This window comes from Xenopus laevis, chromosome 4L, assembly GCF_017654675.1.
Source record: "Xenopus laevis strain J_2021 chromosome 4L, Xenopus_laevis_v10.1, whole genome shotgun sequence".
Classification (NCBI taxonomy): Eukaryota; Metazoa; Chordata; class Amphibia; order Anura; family Pipidae; genus Xenopus; species Xenopus laevis.
Genome location: NC_054377.1, coordinates 29,413,566 through 29,433,285, shown reverse-complemented (window position 1 = coordinate 29,433,285; position 19,720 = coordinate 29,413,566). Strand labels below are relative to the sequence as shown.

The 19,720-nt window shown below is 39.8% G+C and overlaps 1 long non-coding RNA gene, 19 other non-coding genes and 1 pseudogene across 33 annotated transcripts; all 21 read left to right on the top strand.

Annotated features, from left to right (window-relative positions):
* Nucleotides 1–990: 990 nt before the first annotated feature.
* Nucleotides 991–15,003, top strand: LOC108713945. 14 transcript variants are annotated; one of them, XR_005966913.1, is made up of 24 exons: nucleotides 991–1,000; nucleotides 1,331–1,434; nucleotides 1,881–1,916; nucleotides 2,100–2,135; nucleotides 2,588–2,656; nucleotides 3,266–3,443; nucleotides 3,905–3,927; nucleotides 4,543–4,589; nucleotides 4,777–4,795; nucleotides 4,996–5,028; nucleotides 6,347–6,384; nucleotides 6,562–6,593; nucleotides 7,089–7,157; nucleotides 7,367–7,393; nucleotides 8,458–8,603; nucleotides 10,802–10,846; nucleotides 11,030–11,046; nucleotides 11,240–11,270; nucleotides 12,373–12,478; nucleotides 13,396–13,434; nucleotides 13,619–13,654; nucleotides 14,133–14,191; nucleotides 14,511–14,537; nucleotides 14,889–15,003. It is a non-coding gene; the product is annotated as an uncharacterized LOC108713945 (long non-coding RNA). The 14 variants fall into 14 exon arrangements; XR_001935257.2 differs by lacking the exon at nucleotides 991–1,000 and adding an exon at nucleotides 7,535–7,915; XR_001935259.2 differs by lacking the exon at nucleotides 991–1,000 and adding an exon at nucleotides 7,535–7,915 and having other exon boundaries at nucleotides 7,089–7,167.
* LOC121403514 lies at nucleotides 1,027–1,151 on the top strand. The gene has a single exon (XR_005967366.1). It is a non-coding gene; the product is annotated as a small nucleolar RNA SNORD22 (small nucleolar RNA).
* snord31 (U31 small nucleolar RNA) lies at nucleotides 1,741–1,808 on the top strand. The gene has a single exon (NR_033276.1). It is a non-coding gene; the product is annotated as a U31 small nucleolar RNA (small nucleolar RNA).
* LOC121393012 lies at nucleotides 1,959–2,023 on the top strand. The gene has a single exon (XR_005967334.1). It is a non-coding gene; the product is annotated as a small nucleolar RNA SNORD29 (small nucleolar RNA).
* snord30 (U30 small nucleolar RNA) lies at nucleotides 2,452–2,525 on the top strand. The gene is given in 1 exon segment (NR_033277.1): nucleotides 2,452–2,525. It is a non-coding gene; the product is annotated as a U30 small nucleolar RNA (small nucleolar RNA).
* On the top strand, nucleotides 3,059–3,134 carry LOC121393037 (annotated as a pseudogene).
* LOC121403565 lies at nucleotides 3,766–3,834 on the top strand. Its single transcript, XR_005967416.1, has one exon. It is a non-coding gene; the product is annotated as a small nucleolar RNA U25 (small nucleolar RNA).
* Nucleotides 4,630–4,702, top strand: LOC121393017. The gene has a single exon (XR_005967340.1). It is a non-coding gene; the product is annotated as a small nucleolar RNA SNORD27 (small nucleolar RNA).
* snord28 (U28 small nucleolar RNA) lies at nucleotides 4,836–4,917 on the top strand. The gene has a single exon (NR_033279.1). It is a non-coding gene; the product is annotated as a U28 small nucleolar RNA (small nucleolar RNA).
* LOC121393035 lies at nucleotides 6,205–6,275 on the top strand. Its single transcript, XR_005967360.1, has one exon. It is a non-coding gene; the product is annotated as a small nucleolar RNA SNORD31 (small nucleolar RNA).
* Nucleotides 6,424–6,488, top strand: snord29 (U29 small nucleolar RNA). The gene has a single exon (NR_033278.1). It is a non-coding gene; the product is annotated as a U29 small nucleolar RNA (small nucleolar RNA).
* On the top strand, nucleotides 6,952–7,024 carry LOC121393025. Its single transcript, XR_005967349.1, has one exon. It is a non-coding gene; the product is annotated as a small nucleolar RNA SNORD30 (small nucleolar RNA).
* LOC121393034 lies at nucleotides 8,221–8,287 on the top strand. The gene has a single exon (XR_005967359.1). It is a non-coding gene; the product is annotated as a small nucleolar RNA SNORD31 (small nucleolar RNA).
* Nucleotides 8,949–9,017, top strand: LOC121403567. Its single transcript, XR_005967418.1, has one exon. It is a non-coding gene; the product is annotated as a small nucleolar RNA U25 (small nucleolar RNA).
* LOC121393018 lies at nucleotides 10,887–10,959 on the top strand. The gene has a single exon (XR_005967341.1). It is a non-coding gene; the product is annotated as a small nucleolar RNA SNORD27 (small nucleolar RNA).
* LOC121393014 lies at nucleotides 11,087–11,169 on the top strand. The gene has a single exon (XR_005967337.1). It is a non-coding gene; the product is annotated as a small nucleolar RNA SNORD28 (small nucleolar RNA).
* Nucleotides 12,122–12,246, top strand: LOC121403517. Its single transcript, XR_005967369.1, has one exon. It is a non-coding gene; the product is annotated as a small nucleolar RNA SNORD22 (small nucleolar RNA).
* On the top strand, nucleotides 13,260–13,327 carry LOC121393032. The gene has a single exon (XR_005967357.1). It is a non-coding gene; the product is annotated as a small nucleolar RNA SNORD31 (small nucleolar RNA).
* On the top strand, nucleotides 13,474–13,538 carry LOC121393010. Its single transcript, XR_005967332.1, has one exon. It is a non-coding gene; the product is annotated as a small nucleolar RNA SNORD29 (small nucleolar RNA).
* LOC121393026 lies at nucleotides 13,996–14,068 on the top strand. Its single transcript, XR_005967350.1, has one exon. It is a non-coding gene; the product is annotated as a small nucleolar RNA SNORD30 (small nucleolar RNA).
* On the top strand, nucleotides 14,706–14,772 carry LOC121393036. Its single transcript, XR_005967361.1, has one exon. It is a non-coding gene; the product is annotated as a small nucleolar RNA SNORD31 (small nucleolar RNA).
* Nucleotides 15,004–19,720: the final 4,717 nt, after the last annotated feature.

Genomic DNA, 19,720 nt, shown 5'->3' with positions numbered 1-19,720 from the left:
TGCTGGAGTTCTGTAAAAGGTATGTTCTACTGTGAATAGAGATGAGTAATATAAAGTAACAAGTAGACTTACAAAGCATTTGCTTTTAGATGGGTTCAGTGACCCATTTGAAATCTGAAAGAAGTCAGAAGAAAGACAAATAATTCAAACTCTAAAGAAAAAAAGCTTAGAATTGGCCATTCCATAACATACTAAAAGTTCATTTAAACCTGAACCACCCCTATAATGGTCTTGAATGATATTCAGCTCTGCTTTTGTAAACATGCTAGAGAATCAATAGCAGCACTTTTAAATGACTTATTTCTTCTATGACATTGCTCTCTGCTTAAACATGTCATTGCTACATAATTTAGCATTTATAGACTGGCAACAGTCAACCCTTCCCAACTCTTTAGCTATTTCTGATCTGGCCACTGGTTATACTATGCCCCATGCAGCAACAGAACATGGTCTTCTACTTGATGCACAGTCCTATATAAAGGTGCCTCACTTTTAGTCTCTAGGCTTCTAAGTGTTTTCTAAATGTTTCTCTATCTGGTCCCTATATCTGAAAGGATGAATGGGGTTTAACCACTATTCACTAGACATAAGTCATATGGCATTAAGTCACCACAGCCCTGGTCAGACAAAACTGCACTAAGAATATAGTGAATAAAGTACCCCTATTGTAAAATATAAGGATATTCACGAGGAGTTCCATGACCATATAAAGGTACAGGCCATGGAACTGAGGTTACTTCTAAAATACTCATATTTTCCAACAAGGGGTACCTTTATTATAATACACAAGTTTTAGGAGTCGTGTGACAAATTACATCACTGCTCACCGTTTATAAACAATTACATCACTAGTCACTGTTTATAAGGATATAATTTACAGGATATTCATGGCTTTTGTGTATAAGATAGATAATGCCTAAGTCTATTGCTAACAATGTTTGCTTTACAGATGCCAAAGATGAAGCCTCTTCTCAACAATAAAGCTTTTCACTAACTTAAGGTACAATGTGTTCTTGTTAATGTATGCCCCAATGATGAAACCTTCACATGTCCAACCAGCTGCCTGGTGCCAGAGCCTGAAAAGGTGAACCCACTGGCTCAACAGCTGGAGAGGAAGGATGACTTGTTCCAGCTGGAACTGTCTGAGGGGGCTTATATTTATGCTTTTGTGATGCAAGCGTAAACTGGTTATGTAATAGAACCTTTCTGATTAAAGTTAAATTTTCAATACAATTTGATGTTACTTATTAAAGATTCAACTAGCTCTTTTGAGTGTATTGACTTGTGTCGATTTTAAGTCCTTTTAATGTTCTGTAATGCTCGTTCACAGGTTGACGCCTGCAACTATCATATAGTTGCCCTTTAGGTTATCCTCGACATGGACTGTGATCTAGAAACCCTACAGGGAGACAGTTTTGATGCTTGTCATTGCAGGTATGTAAAAAAAAAAATTGCATATGTCCATAGAAAATGAGACTTCCTATATAGATTGCTATGCGTTTCTTGTAAAAGGTAACCTGTTAACAGCAGGGTTAACCTGTTACTGAAAAGTAGGTTGTAAACTATTGGTGGGTGAGGGGTACTTTATCTTAGTCTTTTGGGCTTTACTGGCATGAACTAAACATAGTTTCTGAACAGTTAACTAGGTAAAATGGGATGTAGCAAGCTAACATTGGCTCTAAGCAACTCTGCAGTTGTGCACAAGCTTTCCACATATGTGATTAAGAAGTCTGGCTTTATAAGACCTGATGATCTCTATTACCGCCCCAGTCTGATTATATGTGACTGAATGGTATCTTCTGATTGCCTGCCAGCTCTAGCGTTCTACAGCCTTAATATTGTGTTAAATGCCATTGTCTAAAATACATTTCTATTCTCAGGTGTACTAAAGGATTGACAGACTAAAATTGTATCAGGTATGTCTCTACTGGGTAAATACTGTAGCTGTAGAACTTTGGTTGCTGTGATGAAACTAACTAGCTCACTTTGATTAAACATGAAAAGCTTTGAACTCCTGAGCATCCATTGTATTGACTTTCATGTTTCTCTTTAAAATGGTAAATGGTGTGATTTTTTTTATTTATTTATTTTTTTTGCAGACTACATGCAGTTATGCTGCTCAAGTGGAGTTTGTGGTGGGTACTTAATGCTAATCTCCAGTAACATTTCCTTAATGGCTCCCTTACACTAGCAGCTTTCCTGTTTGATATCCAAGTAGCAATATAACTGCTAGAGTCCACCTTACCCAGCAATTAGGCAGTGCTTTTAAATGACACTAGAAAATGGATGATAGTGGATTGAATAGAAAGATACATAAGAAACCACCTCTCCTAGCTGAAAAAAAGCTAAGAATGGACCACCTATTTTATACTAAGGTTAAAACAAATCTAAACCTCGTTAAACTGTTGACACTTTCCTTGAAGCTTAGATGCATAGCTTATGGTCTAACTCACGGACTGATGAATTTAATCTCATGGAATCTCGTTCGTCTGAATAATTCTGATGAGACTTATTATCTGACTGTTGTGTGGGGGAAATTGTATGTTGCGCGGTCTTAGTATGGTGTATAACAAACTTTTATTTGTAGGGGCTACTGGCAAGATCCTAAACATCTGCTGCAGTCTGAGTTCTGAAGGGACAAATTATTATAGTAAAGGTAATGACTAACAAGTGTCTTGCTACATACTACCACAAACCAACATGTATATATCTGGGCCATACACTATTCCCTGAGCTGACGCATGTTGGCTATGACTAGGATCGTTGCTATACTGAAGATTCCCCATAACATAAAGTTGGAAACTAGTGAATTTGGATTATTCCCAACATGTTCTTCTCAACCGCTTGTGTTTAGAACCTGCACAACTCTGCTGCGTATGGTCTGCAATATGTCCCCTCAGACCTGTAAACGTAAAATGTTGCTAACTACCTGTAAAATATATATTTATTCATAGATATATTTATTAATAGATATTTGAACAAATTTTTGAGAAATGCTACTGGTGCTTAACTTTATTGGGAGTCTTAAACAATAGAACACCTACCCCTATAAGCAAGATTGAGCTGTGGTGATCTTATACCGCCCCAGTCTGATGTCTGTGACTGAGTGGTACGTGACTGAGTGGTACAGTCTGAGCTCCTTGCAATTTTGACACTAAGATTCTACAAATTGGCTTAGTACAGTGTTTTTTTGTTTTTTAGCTTGCTCTTTCATGTTAACTTTTAAGTTGAAAGCCCTAACCCTGTTTACCGCTTCTCCATACAGAAAATCTGGTAACTTGCTGGTCACAAGTTCTGGGGCAAAGCATGAAAAATAGACTTGTATTCTCAAGGTTTCACATGATGCTGTTTTGATGACCTCTAAACAAACTCATCGCGGCAACATCTTTGCATGCGCACTTCTAATTTACCAGACTCTGTGCGTCTTGCATCAGGCAGATTTGGTGAGTTATTTTCATCCATCCTGTTTGTGGACTGTGCATTTTAGCCAGTTCTTCCTGCTTTGCATGCTAGCTCTGATTCTAAAGCATTAGGCTTGGGGAACAAAAAACGTCATTCTTACATTGGTCGTTCCTAATATTCGAAGTTCTTAAGAGTTTGCCTATAGTGTGGCCTTTAATTATAAGACCTGTTTTTGTGGCATTTGAGCACCAGGCCGTCTGTTCTGGGAGACGCACCCCTATGTCTGTGATGTAAGTGATCTCTTGCTGGCTTGGTAGAAGTTCATATAGTTTGTATCTGTAAAAGAGGCCTTGTGCCCGAATGTGCCAATGACGAGATCAATCACAGACCTGTTCTGAGAGCAATGAGGACAGCATACTATCTCTGAGGCCCCATTCATTTTGCCTTCATGAGAGTCTCACATCTGCTTCCTGTTTACTAATAGTGTGTTATTCCATTGCAGGCTGCAACTTATCTCACTGACTGGTAAGTGGGTTTTTGTTTTGCTTTTTTTTTCTGTGATGATCCCTTGTGTTGTAGCCAAGTGCCCCACTGATACCACCTATGAACTCTTACTGAAGAAGAGAATTTATAATCTGACATGGCCCAAGTGTTTTAAAACTTGAATTATCTTATCCTTATATAACACTGATCTATTTGATTTTAAATTAGTCTGCCACGGTGGAGCTTGCAGTCTAAATGCTCTATTTCTATGATCCCTGATAGGAAAGCACTTTAGTCACTGGAGGACATGCTCAGTGTCTTCCGAACTGCAGTAATGCTGTTCTAGTGCGCTTGATTAGAGGGTTGCCCGGATAATGGGTATGGGGGTGGTCCTTCAATTAACTGTTGCTACTTGCCCATGGTTTTACATATGTTAACCTGGAGTCAATTATCTGAGGTTATAAACTAAAGGTGACCATATAAAGGCAGGGTTAAGCTGCATATTTAACCCCTTTAGACAGTCAGTATCTTATTTGCCTATGTATGGAAGGCAGCGCATGAAGTTCAAACACAGTATTAAGTGACATTGGGACATCAATCTTGTTGTTTTGGCTGCAAGTGGAGAAGCTTGAATTATTTTTTTTCCCTCCAACCTAGGGTCCCAAAACCGAAGTAAAAATGCTGCTGATGAAATGTCTTTACGGGTGAGTAATACATTTGGATTTGCAGGAAGATTCCATGTGTTGTCAATGATGAATAAAAAACAGACAAGCATATGTCTGAATATTACGTGTTGCCATCTTAATTTTCTGAGAAACTGGTCTTAATTGCTCCTCTTGGGAGTATTCCTAACAGATTTTTCATTTATTTTTATTTTTTTTGTCCAAACAGGTACACTCAGTATCTGCAGGTATGTATGCTGTCTGTCTTACCTTGTTGTCAAGACCTGTTCCAAGTGATGACTGAATGAAGTCTCGTTCGTCTGAAAATCTTTGAAGAATACTCCTTTTAGCATGGTGGAGTTCTGATGGAGCAGAATACTGTTTAGTTAGGCCAGTTGCAACTTTAAAACTTACTTTGTGTTTTTTTGTTTTTTTTTTATTCCTGTAGGTGTAAAACTGTGGTGCTGGAGTTCTTTAAAAGGTATGTTAACGGTTCTACTGTCTGCTAATTGTCTGCTGTAAAAAATCAGCCCTAAAACGGAAGCACTTTTTGCTTAGGAAGCCATGCATGTGACATGCACATGACTACATGGGCATTGAAGGTACCACATGTAGTATTTCCTCTTAGTAGCTTTTAGCCCTTAATGGAGAACTAAACTCCCAATAAGAAAAGTCTCTACTTACTACCCTGTATAGTCCCTGCATCCCTCCCGCATAGTTGATAATCATTGAAAGTGCCCCTAACACAGTATAGGTATGGGACCTGTTATCCAGAATGCTCTGGAGCTTTCTGCATGACCTTTCTGCAATTAGGATCTTCATGCCTTGTCTATTAAAAAATCATGTAAACATTCAATAGTTCTGCTTACAATAAAGAATATAATTATCTTTGGATTATGTTCAAGGTACTGTCTTATTATAGAGAATGGAAATAATTTTTTAAAAGTTGGATAAAATGGAGTCTATGGGACACAGCCATTCCATAATTTGGAGCTTTCTGGAGAACTGGTTTGCGGATAACTGATCCCATACCTGTACTCGTGTCGGTGCAGAGTTCTTGGCGCCGTCTTCCGGCTTGTCTGTATTTTTTTTCTAAAGTGCACATGCACAGTTGGCGCAGTCTTCCGGTTTGTAGGAACTGCACATGAGCCAAAAGTTATGGATATTGCTGTAGGAAAAGAGAGAACCTGAATACTGAAGAGCTGGAAGATGTGAGCACCAACTATTTGCGTTTTATGGTGTGCTCCCAACATTAATGTGGACATGGTCTTCAAAGTTCTTGTGGTAACATATGTGTGGTTTTGGTTTAAACAGGGTGTGATCAACACTAGCTTCCCTTATCAGCTCTCCACTACGTATGCCATGTCTTTCTGTACCACATAAGTTGGACAGCACTGTGCTAAAGAATTGTTAGCAACAGTTTTAATTAACTTATTTCTTAATTACTTATAAGAACCAGACACTGAACACTTGGGTCTGAAAGGATGAATGGGGTTTACACACTATTTACTGGACATCAAGTCACCAAAGCCCTGATCAGACAAAACGGCACTGTCTGTGTTGCTAATGAGTATTTAATTTACAGATGCCAAAGATTATGGCTCTTCTCAACAATCTATGCACAAGATTTTCACATCTGATTTTTAAGTAGTCTGGCTTTAAGACCTGATGATCTCTATTACCGCCCCAGTCTGATTTATCTGTGACTGATGGTATCTTCTGACTGTCTGCCAGCTTTAACGTTCTACAACCATACATAACGTTACATGCCATTGTCTAAACTAAATTTCTCTCCCCAGGTGTACTAAAGGATTGACAGATTAAAGTTGTGGTGCCGGTATGTGTCCCTACTGGGTGCTTAGCTGTAGAACTTTGGTTGCTGTGATGAAACTAACTAGCTCACTTTGAATAAACATGAAAAGCTTTGAACTCCTGAGCATCTATTGTACTGACTTTACCATTTTAAAGAGAAACTGTAAATGGTGTGTGATGGATTTTTTTTTTTTTTTTGCAGACTACATGTAGTTTGCTGAAGTGGAGTTTGTGGTAGGTAAAATGCTAGTCTCCAGTAACCTTTCCTTAATGGTTCCCTTACACTAACTACTTTCTAGTCTGATATCCAAGTAGCAATCTGGCTGCTAGAGTCCACCTTACCCTGCAATCAGGCAGTGCTTAAATGACACTAGAAAATGGATGATGGATTGAATAGAAAGATACACAAGAAACAGTCTCCCCTAGCAAGCTTTAAATCCTGGAAATTCTATTCAAACTAAAATGAAGACCATTCTTGGCTTTTCAGTTGGACCTCCTATTTTATACTAAGGTTAAATTTAAATATTAACCTCCTTAAAACAGCTTGACACTTTTCCTTAAAGCTTGGATGCATAGCTTATGCCAAACTCGCTGACCTGATGAATTTAATCTCATGGAATCTCGTTCGTCTGAATAATTCTGATGAGACTTATTATCTGACAGTGTTCTGTGGGGAAAATTGTATGTTGCCTGGTCTTAGTATGGTGTATAACAAACTTGTATTTTCAGGGGCTACTGGCAAGGTCCTAAACATCTGCTGCAGTTTGACTTCTGAAGGGACAAATCATTATAGTAAAGGTAATTACTAGTAAGTGTTTCTATGTGCTGCCACTATCAAACTTAACATTTGTATAATGGGGTCTCCAGTGATGAATCATCCACTATACCCTGAGCTGACGCATGTTGGCTATGACAAGGATCGTCGCTATACTGAAGAGATTCCCCGTAACATAACTCTGGATACTAGGAAATTGGGACCATCTCTAACATGTGTTTCTTTTCAACAGCTTGTGTTCAGAATCTGCACAACTCTGGTGAGTATAGTCTGCAATATGGCCTCTCAGACCTGTAAATTTTTAATATTACAAACTACCTGTAAGTGTTTGAACAAAGCTTTTCAATTTTGTGAATATCGGTGCTTAAAGGGGTTGTTCACCTTCCAACACTTTTTTCAGTTCACTTGGTTTCAGATAGAAAGAAATGGGGAAAGGTCTGTCTGAACTATTTCCTGACCCTAACCTGCCCTGCTCCAGACTGCGCTTCCGGGGTCCTTTTACAGCCCCGCCGATGACATCCCTAAAGGGGAGGGGCAAGCAGACTTGAGACTATAAAAAGCCAGCATTTGAAGGTGGTGGTGAGAGCAGAGCTCAAGCCTTACCCGCGAGGAGCAGTGCGAGGTCGACCCGAACCCGCCGACCCACGGGTATCGGTCAGCCTGCACATCGGTCAGCCTGCACATCATGAGTTGCCGACCCTGTTAACCGAAATGGATACATTTAGTTGATACATTTCTAATCTTTGTCCCTGCTGAGCAGAATCCCTGGCTTTCATTAAAGGTACCTGTTAGAATTCATACAAAAGTTGTGAATTTTTCAGAGATGCTGTTGAAAAATGTTTTCACTAAATGTTGCAGAATTTGAGGTCTGTGCCTGACTTACTGAGGTCTGTGCCTGACTTACTGAGCTGCCAGATTCAAACACCAGAGACAGGGGCATTAAACTTAGATATTGGTAAAATGGTAAAAGAAAAGTAATTGAAAGTCTTACAATCTGAAAGCAATTGAACTGAAAAAAAGTGTTTGGAAGGTGAACACTTTAAATTTATTGGGAGTCTTAACTATAAACCACCCCTAAAAGCAAGGTTGAGCTGTGATGATCGTATACCGCCCCAGTCTGATGTCAGTGACGAGTGGTACAAACTGAGCTCCTTGCTAGCACTTTAATATTCTACAAATTGGTTAAGTAGTTTGTGTTTTGTTTTTTTTTTTTGTTTAGCTTGCTCTTTCAGTTTACATGTAAACTTTTTTTTTTTTTTTTTTTTTTTTTTTTTTAGTTGATAGCCCTAACCTTAATAATGTGTTTACTGCTTCTCCATACAGCAAATCTGTTAACTTTCTGGTCACAAGTTCATTGGCAAAGAACAAGACTGATGTGCTCAAGGGGTCACATGATACGGATTTGATAACATCTAAATAAACTCACTGCAGAAACGTCGGCCATTTCAACGGTGCATTGGACTGACTTGGTGAGTTTATATTCATCTATCCTGTTTGCAGACTGTAGTATAGACATTTCTTCCTGCTCTGCATGCTAGCTCTGATTCTAAAGCATTAAGAACCCTTTTGTTTACATTTAGTATTCCCCTCAAGCCTGCGTTTATTCTCGTTCTTATGTTGGTTGTTCCTAATATTCCAGGTTCTTATTAATTTGCTTAGTCTGGCCTTTGATTATAAGACCTGGTTTTGTGGTATTTGAGCACCAGGCCTTCTGCTCTGGGAGGTGCACCCCTGTGTATGGGATGTAAGGCATCTCTTGCTGGCTCCATAGAAGTGCTGTTTAGTTTCTGTACTAGAGGTCCTGAGCCCGAATGTGCCAATGATGAGATCAATCACAGACCTGTTCTGAGCGCAATGAGGACAGCTTACTATCTCTGAGGCCCCATTCAATTTGCATCATGTGCGAGTCTCATCCGCTTCCTGATTTCTAATCCTGTATTTCATTGCAGGCTGCAACTTATCTGTTCAATCTAAAGGCTCTATTTATATACATCACTGATAAGAAGGGATTTTAGTCACGGGAGCACATGTGCTTGATGACTTCCGAACTGCAGTAATGCTGGTCTATCAGAGTTCCACAGGGTTGCCAGGACAATGGGGTTTGGGGGTGTACAAAAGGATTTTTGTCTAATCATAACAGTAGCAGTCCTTCCATTTACTGTTGCTGCTTTGCCCATGGTTTTACATATACAGTGGTGTGAAACTATTTGCCCCTTCCTGATTTCTTATTCTTTTGCATGTTTGTCACACAATGTTTCTGATCATCAAACACATTTAACTATTAGTCAAAGATAACACAAGTAAACACAAAATGCAGTTTTTAAATGAGGGTTTTTATTATTTATGGAGAAAAGAAATCCAAACCTGTGTGAAAAAGTAATTGCCCCCTGAACCTAATAAACTGGTTGGGCCACCCTTAGCAGCAATAACTGCAATCAAGCGTTTGCGATAACTTGCAACGAGTCTTTTACAGCGCTCTGGAGGAATTTTGGCCCACTCATCTTTGCAGAATTGTTGTAATTCAGCTTTATTTGAGGGTTTTCTAGCATGAACCGCCTTTTTAAGGTCATGCCACAACATCTCAATAGGATTCAGGACTTTGGTAGACAGTAGAATTCATGGTTCCATCTATCACAGCAAGTCTTTCAGGTCCTGAAGCCGCAAAACAACCCCAGACCATCACACTACCACCACCATATTTTACTGTTGGTATGATGTTCTTTTTCTGAAAGAAATGCTTTTACACCAGATGTAACGGGACGCGCACCTTCCAAAAAGTTCAACTTTTGTCTCGTCGGTCCACAAGGTATTTTCCCAAAAGTCTTGGCAATCATTGATGTTTTTTTAGCAAAATTGAGACGAGCCTTAATGTTTTTGCTTAAAAGTGGTTTGCGCCTTGGAAATCTGCCATGCAGGCCGTTTTTGCCCAGTCTCTTTGTTATGGTGGAGTCGTGAACACTGACCTTAATTGAGGCAAGTGAGGCCTGCAGTTCTTTAGATGTTGTCCTGGGGTCCTTTGTGGCCTCTTGGATGAGTTGTCTCTGCGCTCTTGGGGTAATTTTGGCCGGCCACTCCTGGGAAGGTTCACCACTGTTCCATGTTTTTGCCATTTGTGGATAATGACTCTCACTGTGGTTCGCTGGAGTCCCAAAGCTTTAGAAATGGCTTTATAGCCTTTGAAATTGAACTCAGGTGTGATAAACCACAGTTAAGTTATTTTTCAACAAGGGGGGCAATCACTTTTTCACAGGCCCATGTAGATTTGGAGTTTTTTTTCTCCCTTAACGTAAACCTTAATTTAAAAACTGCATTTTGTGTTCAATTATGTTATCTTTGACTAATAGTTAACGGTTTTTGATGAGCAGAAACATAAGTGTGACAAACATGCAAAAGAATAAGAAATCAGGAAGGGGGCAAATAGTTTTTCACACCACTGTAACATGAAGTTCATTTGAGGTTATAACTAAAGATGACCATATACAGGCAGCGTTAAGCTGCATATTTAGCCCCTTTAGGCAGTCCGTAGCTTATTTGCCAATGTATGGAAAGCCGCACATGAAGTGCAGCCACAGGATTAAGTGAAATTGTGACCTTAATCTTAGATTGCAAGTGGAGAAGCCTGAATTACTTTTTTTTTTTTTTTTTTTTTTTTTCCCCTCCTTTCTAGGATCCGAAAACAGGAGCTCAAATGCTGCTGATAAAATGGCAATGGGTGAGTAAGGCATTTGGATTTGCAGGAAGCTTTCATGTGTTGTCAATGATGAATAAAAAACAGACAAGCATATGTCTGAATCTTATGTGTTGCCATCTTCATTTTCTGAGAAACTGGTCTTTGTTGAAAAGAAGACTCCCAAGAAGAGCAATAGACTTAATTTATGTATTTTTGTTTAAACAGGTACTCTCCATCTGCAGGTATGTATGCTGTCTGTCTTCATTTATTGTTAAGCCCTGTTCCAAATGATGACTGAATGAAGTCTCGTTCGTCTGAAAATCTTTGAAGAATACTCCTTTTAGCATGGTGGAGTTCTGATGGGGCAGGATACTGTTTAGTTAGGCCAGTTACACATTTAAAAGAATCTTACATTGTGGCTTTTTTTACTTGTAGGTGTAAAACTGGTGCTGGAGTTCTGTAAAAGGTAAATTACCTATTCTACTGTAAAATTGTCTGCTGTAAAAAAATGAGCCCTAAAACAGAAGCACTTTCTACTTTGGAAGCCATGCATGTGATGTACACATGACTACAGGGGCACTGGAGGTACCACAAGTAGTATTTCCCCATAGTAGCTTTTAGCCCTTGTAAAAAATGAAAACCAATTTGCAATTTTTTTGATTTTGCTTCTTCAGCAACTGTCCAGTTTTGATTAGCAATCTGGTTGCTAGGGTTCAAATTACCTTGGCAATCATGCATTGATTTGATATTGGGATATGAATAGGAGAGGGACTAAATAGAGATGAGTAATGAAAAGTAGCAATAAGATGAGTAATGGTCGCAATTACACTTGTAGCCTTACAGAGCATTTGTTTTAAAATTGGGTCAGTGACCTCCATTTGAAATCTGGAAAGAGTCGGGTGAAAAAGGTAAATAATTCAAAGACTTTAAAAAAAGACCACTTGAAAAATTGTTTAGAATTGGCCATTCCATAACATACTAAAATTTTAATTTAAAGTTTTAGCAACACTTTTTTTTCTTCATTCTAATGTGACATTCTCTCTGCTTCAATGTCATATTGCTATGTAGTTGAGCACACACAAAGCACATAGCAACAATCAACCCTTCCCAACTCTTGTTTCTGATTTGGCCACTGGTTCTCATATGCCCCATGCAGCAAAAGAACTTGGTCTTTCGTTTGCTGTTGTAGTGATTTTGCATAGTCCTATATAAAGGTGCCTCACTTTTAGTCTCATGACTTCTACGTGTGTTTAATGTCTAAATTGTATCTCTGCTCCCTATGTCTGAAAGGATATTTTTTTTTTTTATTCATGTATGCTCCAATGATGAAACCTTCACATGTCCAACCAGCTGCCTGTTGCCAGAGCCTGAAAAGGTGAACCCACTGGCTCAACAGCTGGAGAGGAAGGATGACTTGTTCCAGCTGGAACTGTCTGAGGGGGCTTATATTTTATGCTTTTGTGATGCAAGTGTGAACTGTGTATCCAACAGCCTTTTAGATGAACTTCAAATTGTAATGAAAAATTTACTTGGCTTGAGTATCTTGAGTATGTTATGCTGCTTCACAGGTTGACACATCTATCAGCTGCAGCTACCATATAGTTGCCTATTCTCCTTAAGACATGGGCTGTGATATGGCAACCCTGCAGACAGTCTTGATGTTTCTCATTGCAGGTATGTAGCTATTGTCAACTTCACCCTGTCAAGCATATCTCATCTATTGGGTGGAGGTTGGTGTAACAATGCAGAGCTTAAACTAAGTTGGTTACTACCCAATTTGTCCCCATTAACTTTACTTCCTATACTGGATGCTATGTTTCTGAGAAAATGTAACCTGTTTACAGCAGTGGTGCCTGAAAGGTAGTTTGTAAACCATTGGAAGGTGATTGGTACGTTATCTTATTTTTTTGGCCTTTATTGGAATGGACTAAATGGTTAGGTAAAATATGATGTAACAAACTAACATTTTCACTAAGCAACTCGGCAGTTGGAATAGCCATAATGTTGTTAATCTGTGACTTTTAGGTAAAGATAATTTATCCACCCCAGACATATTCAACTGCAGGTGTTATCAGTATGTCTTGGGTCAGAGACGCACGCTCAGATTCGTGGAGATTGTCGCCAGGCGATCGCCCCAAACTGCTTCCTGCCAGCTAGAGTGTAAATCACTGGCGGGGTGGCAATCCGTGCACTTTGTTTTCCTTAGTCGTCCAAAGTTGCCTTTATGAGGAAACTTCCCCCCGGCGATTTCGATTCTAGCCGGCGGTAGGCAGTTCGGGGAGATTAGTCGCCCTGAAGAGGCGATTTTATTGCCAGGCGACAATCTCCCTGAATCTGAGCGTCTCTGCCCTTAGAGCATCTCTGAGCATCTCTGTCCATAAGTAAACTAGTAAATTCATGAGTGCTATAGTGGAGAAACCATTAGGGGGAATTCACAAGCTTTCTAAGTCTGGCTTTAAGACCTGATGATCTTTATTACCGCCCCAGTCTGATTATCTGTGACTGATGGTATCTTCTGATTGCCTGCCAGCTTTAACGTTCTAAAACCTTATACGGTTACATGCCATTGTCTAAACTAAATCTCTCCCCAGGTGTACTAAAAGATTGACAGACTAAAGTTGTGGTGCCAGGTATGTGTCTCTACTGGGTGAATAGCTGTAGAACGTTGGTTGCTGTGATGAAACTAACTAGCTCACTTTGAATAAACGTGAAAAGCTTTGAACTCCTGAGCATCTATTGTACTGACTTTCCTGTTTCTCTTTAAAATGGTAAATGGTGTCTGATGGAAATTTTTTTTTTTTTTTGCTTTTGCAGACTACATACAGTTATGATGCTGAAGTGGAGTTTGTGGTGGGTACCTAATGCAATTCTCCAGTAGCATTTATTTAATCGTTCCCTTACACTAGCAGCTTTCTGTCTTGATATCTAAGTACCAATCTGGCTGCTAGAGTCAACCTTACCCAGCAATGAGACTGTGCTTTCAAATGAGACTAGTAAATTAATAGACACATAAGAAACAAAGCCTCTCCTAGCAAGCTTTGAAGTCTGAAAATGCTATACAAACTAAAATGAAGACCAACTGAAAAGCCAAGAATGGACCTCTTATTTTACACTAAGGTTAAATTAAATATAAACCTCTGACGCTTGACACTTATCCTTGAAGCTTAGATGCATAGCTTATGCCTAACTCACTGACTGATGAATTTAATCTCATGGAATCTCGTTCGTCTGAATAATTCTGATGAGACGTATTATCTGACAGTGTTCTGTGGGGTAAATTGTATGTTGCGTGGTCTTAGTATGGTGTATAACAAACTTGTACTTGCAGGGGCTACTGGAACAACTGCTGCAGTCTGACTTCTGAAGGGACAAATCATTATAGTAAAGGTAATTACTAGTAAGTGTGTTGCTATGTACCGCCAAAATAAACTATATCTATCTTCTCTTGCCAAGATAATATGCACCTAATGTTTAATGCATCAGGCACACTTGGGTTAACAGTCATATCTGGGGCCATATGATTTTAATGTAGCAGGTTAGCATTTTAACTTAATGGGGTCTCCAGTGATGAATCTTCCACTATACCCTGAGCTGACGCATGTTGGCTATGACTAGGATCGTCGCTATGCTGAAGAGATTCCCAATAATATAAAGCTGGATGATAGGAAATTGGGATTATCATCTAACATGTTTTTCTCTTCAACAGCTTGTGTTCAGAATCTGCACAACTCTGGTGAGTATAGTCTGCAATATGTCATCTCAGACCTGTAAATTTAAAATATTACAAACTAACATGTAAAAGCAAATTTCTGAACAAAGCTTTTCAGTATTGAGAAATGCTACTGGTGTTTAAATATTATTGGGGGTCTTAACCATAGAATAATTACCCCTATAAGCAAGATTGAGCTGTGGTGATCTTATACCGCCCCAGTCTGATGTCAGTGACGAGTGGTACAATCTGAGCTCCTTGCATTTTAAGCACTTTAACATTCTACAAATTGGTTTAGTAATTTTATTCGTTTTTGCTTTATCATTTACATGTGAAAGCCTCAACTAATCCCCTGTTTACTCCTTCTCCATACAGCAAATCTTAACTTGCTGGTCACAAGTTCTGGGGCAAAGCATGAAAAAGACTGATGTGCTCAAGGTGTCGCCTGATTCCTGTTTTGATAACCTCTAAATAAACTGATTTTGACTGATCCTTTGTCTGTGCTTTTTCAAGTCAAGTTAGCTGCAGTCTCTTGGGCTTGTTTGGTGACAGTGGTAGTCAAGACACCTGTGCCCTAGGGTTGCCACCTGGCTGGTATTTTACCAGCCTGGCCAGTAAATTATGGCTAATCCCAATGTTAATAGGGAAAAAAAGAAATGTAGGAAGGCTGGTATTTTTTTTTTTCTGGAAAAGGTGGCAACCCTACTGTGCCCCCATAAGCTGTGAATTGGTTGTCTAATCATCCTATAGTTATCTATAGTCAGTGGGGGCAGCATCATCTGCTTCCTCAGGTGCCAGCAGACCCACATGCACTTAATACTGCTGTCTAAGGTGGCTTTAACTTGGGGCAGTATACCCCTTCTATGTCCTGATCATTGTCACACATTTCAGTGTTCCTGTCCTTGACACACCAAACATTCCACAGGTTTGGTGAAACAGAAGCGTCCTTGCACTAATTATCCTAAATCTTTGTCTTCTACATATCATTGGATGTAGACTATTCAAACAGTCACAAATAAAATAGTCGGTGTAATATTTTGTTGGCACCTAAAGGCAAAAGTGTGTACAACACAGCAGAATGTTCTCTTGAAGTACTTTGCCCAATTTATGGTCATCCTCAAGTTACCCAGTCATGAGCAGGCAGTGTGGCTTCTCTGAGAAATATGGGTATAATAAATAGATAACGAGGCGAGTTCTTTCATATGATAAAGCACCATCACAAGTGCTTTATTCACCTGACTTATAGATAATCAAACTGAGGACATATTGTATATAAAACCAATGTTTTAATCATCTGTTGTACAGTGTTTTAATCATCTGTTGTACAGTGCTGCAGAATACCTTCACTTTACAGATATTCAGTAATGTGCCACCCCATTTAAATATGTCACTGAATAAAGCGATATCTCCCAAGAACTCAAACGTGTGCCCTGCACAGCTTTGTCTGTCTAGTTCAGAGGCAACACCCCAATATATAGACCCTACATTCTCCCTTTGATAAGTTTATGTATATCTGCAACACTTGTACTGCATGTATCCGCTCTCTCAGCACCATCTTATTTTCCTAAAACAAATGGCAGCTTTCAAGCTTTGACCCAGTGGTCACTTTCCCTCTGAATTGACGATGCAAAGAAAATTCACTGGCACACAGGTAGTACTAGCAGGGTAAACCCTTGCTGTTTTATTCGATGAATAGCAGCATGCAACGTTTCGGGGTAACCCCCTTTATCAAGCATTGATGCTTGATAAAGGGGGTTACCCCGAAACGTTGCATGCTCACAAACACGATTAATGTATTTTCTCAGTCTGCTTGGGCAACAGTGGGAATAGCTGGCACCACTAGGAGGTAGGACACAACATGAACAAACTAGCTCCTCCTCTGCTGGCTATACGCGGCTGCCAGTTGGGACAGCCCTGCTGTAACCCATTGTCCCCTAGTCCCACAGAGAAATTGTTGTTAGGGGCCTCTAAGGTGTTTAATCATGTGTTGGGGGTGGTTGTATTATCCACAGGGGAGAAGGAGGCATATGGATTTAAGGGTTTTAACATGGCTTAAATGTTTCGCATATGATTGAGGAGGGGTATCCCTGCAGTGTATATGATCTTAAGAGTTCTTGTGGTAATGTGGGTGCAGTTTACAGTGCGTTTGGTTTAAAAGGGGGAGTGGTCAATACTGACTTCCATTATTGGGCCTCCACCACGTAGGCCAGAAAAATTTCGGCCCTCGGTACCACAGAAGTTGGACAGCACTGCTCTACAGTATACTGTATCTATAGTAATAAATCAAATCTGGACTTTTTACCTCAAAGATGTTTTGCTAGGCATCCGACTGGCTTTTTCAACTGAGAATCACGAGTCTTCACTCATAGGAAAAAAGTGTGCCCTAATATTCACTATATGGTTAAGTACCTGCCAAACATTTCATTTCCAAAAAAGTGGCTATTCACTCTGCTGCTTTAACAGCCGCAACTCCTCCAGGAAGGCTTTCCTCTACATGTTGATGAGATTGCTTCCATTCATTCACAAGGGCATTAGTGAGGTTGGGCACTGATGATGGCGATCAGCATTTCAATTTAACCCACTGGTGTTCGGTTAAGGTGATGTCAGGGTTCTGTGCAGACCAATTGGGTCCTTTCACTCCCATATGGATTAGTTTGTCGGGACATTATAATACTGAATCAGAAAAGACTTCCCCCAAACCCTTACCACAAAGTAGGAAGTGCAGAATTGTCCTTGTCTATGGAACCATACCTGGCCCAAACAATAGGAAATCAGCCCAAACCCATTATTGCTTTTCTTCAGTGTTATTAATACTGAACAAGACAGATAGGAAAGACTGTATTATTTTCTTACACAAGATGTAACATATATATATATATATATATATATATATATATATATATATATATATATATATATATATATATATATATATATATATAATCACACTAAACTCCACCCTGTCTGCATTCCTCCAAATCAACCAACACCATATCATACAGGGAAACAAGTAATTGCTCCTAACGTGGGGTTTTTATTATATTTTAGTGTAAATGAAAATAAGAACATACAATGCCAGGAATGGATCTGCAGTGACGCTTCAGCCTCTGGGTGCCCTGAATAGAAATCTGAATGAGACCATACCTCCCAACATTTGGAAAATAGAAAGAGGGACCAAAAGATTTGCCATGTCTATTATAGGGACATTTTTTTAACCACACCCATTTTATGTCCACACAAGGTGCACACACCTACAGGCTCATTGGAGTAAAAGGGTTAGGCCGTTGACCTATGTAACTTTTCTGCCATTTTATAAATTCATGTTGCTGTGCCTGCTTTCTCTTGCTTATCTGCTTTTGTTCTAGCTGGCAAGGGTGTCACACTCATCTTGTACTATAGGCTATACAGTTGTAACCTGGTGACACCTTTTGTATGTGTGTATATATATATATATATATATATATATATATATATATATTGTATAGATCCGCAAAGTGCAGCACTCAACAGGTCTTGTGACAACACCGTTGTATACAAGGAAAAATTCCAGTGGGCTCCAGTCCTGGTGTGCCCTAATGCCACCTGCTCACTCAGTTTCCTTGTTGCGTGCTGTATATTTTGTGAGCAGAGTGCAGTGACACTGTATACTGTATATCGGAAGGAAGCTGAAATGCTGCAGGCCTGTGTCCTGTCATGTGGTGGGATTAGCAATACCATTGATTTAGAGGGTACCCAAAATATGTTTCTTCTGGAAACCAGAACAAATAGAAATTACATATGTATTTTCCTTTCTGTCATTTGAAACAAACCTGATAATGACCCCTTGTTAAATTCTGAGTTAAATACCGCAGGAGAGAAGGACATATTATGTGCCCCGATACTATGTTACCGGTTCATTCTGACAGGTGGCTTCTTTGGATCACACAGCACAGAGAATTCTGGAATTGCCTCCATCTTCTCCATAAATGTTCATCTGTCTGATTGAAAAATCCTGCACTCCATAACTTCCTGACAACCAAGAGACATTACCTCCTTTGTTCTATTGCCGTCTATACCACAAAGCCACGCCCTAAGTGCTGCCCGCTTACAATTAATTCCACCTGCTTCCCCTGGCGGCTCAGTATATACGATAGTGCCAACTTGCTAAGCTACACCTATAGTAACCAGCCAAATGGCTCGATAGTAGTCGTTTTTCCGCCAGCGTTCGTTTATGGCAGGTGATAAATTACACAGTTTCCATAATAATCACACTTCATATTTGGGCCAACATGGAAAATGTGTTTAATTGTAATAAAAAAATGACACGCATGGATGCCACTGTGCTTTCTTATTTGTATGCTAGCGTTAGAACAGCAAATTCTGCGTACTATGAACAACGTCCATTTCTACCACTAACAGCCGTGTCACATGTCACCTAATTTGATCTGTCCTCTGTTTTTCCCGGGTCTGCTGCCCCCTCAGCCAGGCCTGTACTGACAACCTATGGATTCTGGCAGAGGGGCTACTGTAAGATGCCATAGACAGTCACTAGTTTTTGGGCTGGTGGGGGGATGTTTGGGCCGCTGTGTGCTTGAAATGTCAGGATCTATTTTGAATCTCAATCAAAAGTCGCCATATCCCCTCCGCAGCTCCGCTCTTACCCAGGCCCGGATTTGTGGAAAGGCCACCTAAGCCCGGGCCTAGGGTGGCAGGATTTTAGGGGGGCGGCATGCTGCCCAACCACACCCACATTGATTAAAAAAACTGGGGATGCGCTGGAGATAACTGAAAATTGTATCACACTTATCCTAATTTTCGTTTCCTGGTTACTATGGGCAGCATTCACACCTATGGTTTATCCCCTCCCTCACTTTGTTATAGGACAGAAGTTAATTAGATTAATTAACTACTCTATATGACCCCCTTCTCCCCTCAGCTCACTGTCTTTTGATGTCCGAGATTATAGTGGGAGGGTTTGGTGTGAATGCTGCCCATAGTAACCAGGAAACGAAAATTACGGTAAGTATGATAAAATTTTACGTTTTCCCTGGTCACTATGACAGCATCCACACCTATGGGTCAGTACCTTAGCAGTCCGAACAGGGTGGGTTCATAATATAAACACTTACACCACTTCTATGCATAACTGAAAATTTTATTAATCGGCCAACTGGACCGTTTCCAGTACTTTCCTACCAAAGGAAGTCTTTTCTGAAGTAAATAAATTT